The following is a 2,974-nucleotide window of genomic DNA, read 5'->3' on the forward strand; positions in this document are numbered from 1 at the left end:
GCGGCCCGCGGGGGCTCCGGGGCGCTGCGGCCCAGCTCGGCCGGCGACTGGAAGTCGGTGCGCACCGCCTGCAGGTCCAGCTTCCCGAGCATGGCCACGAGGAGCGCGTGCAGGGCCGTGAAGTTGACGGCGCCCACCTCCGGGGTGCCGATGGCCAGGTCGGCCAGCTCCCGGAGGGAGATGGTGGTGGTGGCCATCGCGGGCGGGGTCTAGCACCTTCTCAGCGGGGGTCCGCGCCCCGAGCACCCGTCACCATCTGCAGCCCTCGGAAGACGGACGGGAAGTGCCCCGCGCCGCGGGACTTCCCACCCTTCGCTCCCAGGGACCCGCGCGCGCCTCCGCGGCGGGGCAGGACCCCACTGACCCTCCGCCGTCCTGTCTCCCAGCTATCCGAGCTGGAGCCCGGGGCCGCCCTCCCCTTGCGCAGGGTCGCGGCCGGTGGACGTTTGGAACGGGAGGGACAGCCACGTTCGCTGCTCGGTTGTGCTCGCATCCCCCCCGCGCACCCAGGGTTCTGCTAAGGAACATGCGCTCCGAGCGCCTGTGGGACCTGCCCACGAGCCAAGCCACCCCCAAGCCCGCAAGGAGAGCCCATCCTGGTGGGGTCCGGGGAAGCCTTGGCCGTAGCCCGGGGTAACCACTAACTTATCAGTAAATGCTCCTAAAGGGGCGATGGGACTGTGCCTAGGCACTGCCATCAGGAGCACATCTCAGGGAGGGGAGGCCCCCTAAAGCTCACCTGGATTTGAGCCCTCGCTTAACCTCCCCATTCATTCACTCAGCCACTGCGGACAGACAGATTTAAGGGACACCATGTGTGTCCTTAGCTTGTTCCATCACTCAGGGCAGTGGCACAAATCTCTAAGGGGTGCAGTCCTGAGACGGAGACTTGGACCTCTTGGGGACAGTTCCCATCTCTTTGCTTCATCAGAAAGGAGGGAACTTGGGCGGCTCCCCCAGTCCCCAGCTGGCCGACCTCTCCTGTGCTACCCTGGCCCAGTTCATCCCAGAAACGGCTCATCTGGTCAGGCACCAGCATTTCCGCTCAGTACCAGCGGGACTAGGCAGAACTAGAGGAATTTGGTGCTCTCGGCAATTTGGGGCTCGACCTCCCCATACCAGATTCTTGCAGGAAACAGAAAATGTCAATGGTTAGCATATTCAGGAAGGGAAAACCTGTGTTAAAATCTGTACTGTATTAACTACTTTTCAAATTCAAGGTTTTAGTCTGAGCGGTAAAACTTAACTGAAACCCTTCATGCTCCCTGCCACCCCCCACCGCCAAGTGTTCCCTGGGAGTGAAGGGAAACATCAGTCTATAACCTCCAGCGACCTCCAGGGAGGTGAACCCCCAGGCATTTTTCTTCATCTTCACGGTCCCAGCGCCTGACCCCCTCGGGCCTTCACGTGGGTGCGGATCCTGGCAAAAGAGCAAACCCTCGGGGTGCCCGGCGGGCTCAGGCCATGACCTCGAGGCTCCGCCCCCGCGTCGGGCTCTGTGCGGACAGCTCAGAGCCTGGAGCCTGCTGCCATTCTGCGTTTCCCTCTCCCCCTGCCCCTCGTCCACTCACGCTCTCTCAAAAACCAAGCATTAAAAAAATAGTAACAAAGAACAAGTTCTTTGCGGACACTGGAGCCGGATCACAAAGTTAGAGCCTGTGACAGAGACCCGTCGTCCTGGAGGCTGCAGACACGGCTGCTCCGCTCTGTGTTAGAGGACTTTCCAGAAAAATGTTACTCCTGCTGCTGCTACTACGACATTAGCTCTGGGCTGCGTGTCAGCTCCCCGGGTCCACAGGGTTTCATGTTCAGATCGCGGACACCTGGCACCATGCCCGGCATACATCAGGACCCACTAAGTGGCAACGGAAAGGGTGTATATGAACATGTTCTAATTCTAATCCGAGGAAATAAATTCTACTGCATGCTGCTGCTAAATACGTACATATAAACATCTCTGTTCTTCCAGGAAAGTAAACCCTTAGCCATCGGACCCAAACCTCCCTTTTTACAGCTGAGGACGGAGGCCCAGGAAGGACTAGTCATCTGCCCGACATTCCGAACAAGAACTCGCTGAGTAAAGCTACCGCCCCTCCTCTACCACCTCCCGATCTGATAAGTAGGTCCTTGCTCAAAATTCCCCTACTTGGGACTATTAACAGAAGGTAACGTGTGCCTGAAAAGGTGCTCCGGGTCTGGACTGGGGCTGGGGGTCTTTCAAGCCAGTAGGAAAGGGATAACCATGTCAAGGAAGCCTCCCTGCAGAGACGTACAACTGCACAAAGCGAAGCGCCTCACTCTCTCAGGAACAGAACCGACACGCGGCCCCAGCTCGCTGCCCAGCAGTCACTGCTCCCTCCCGGTGCGTCCGGTTCTGTCCTGGGTTAGACCTGGGTTAGACCGGAGGAGCAAAAGGTCGACCTGACACAGGTACTGTTGCCTAGAATTGTAATTTTTTTTTTTTTTATGTTTGAGAGAGGACGCATGTGCATGAGCAGGGGAAGGAGGGAGAGAGAGAGAGAGAGAGAGAGAGAGAGAGAATCCCAAACTGGCTCCTCGCTGTCAGCGTAGAGCCCGACATGGTGCTCAGTCTCACAAACCCTGAGATCATGACCCGAGCCACAGTCAGTGGGATGCTTAACCGCCTGAGGGACTGTAAATGCCGGGCGGAAAGGTCAGTGCAGCCCTCCAGGAACACAACACCTGTAGGTGTCACCCGTCGACCAAGAAAAAGTATAGCGGGTCCTTTTGTAATTTAAATTCTTAAATCTATTATTCCAGCAAGGATGTGATTCCGATGGCTAGGAAGGGGATGGAACCTGCCGGCGAAGACTCCCGTCTGGGGTCTGAGGCCAGCCATGGACCCGAAACACTTTTTGTTTTGTGCCCGACCGTCTTCCGCACAGCCTGACAGCAGCCGGTCACCGCGCGGGCAGGAGAGCGGGCGGCCCTGCAGGGCAGTGAGCAGACCAGC

This window comes from Suricata suricatta, chromosome 17 (assembly GCF_006229205.1).
Source record: "Suricata suricatta isolate VVHF042 chromosome 17, meerkat_22Aug2017_6uvM2_HiC, whole genome shotgun sequence".
Lineage (NCBI taxonomy): Eukaryota > Metazoa > Chordata > Mammalia > Carnivora > Herpestidae > Suricata > Suricata suricatta.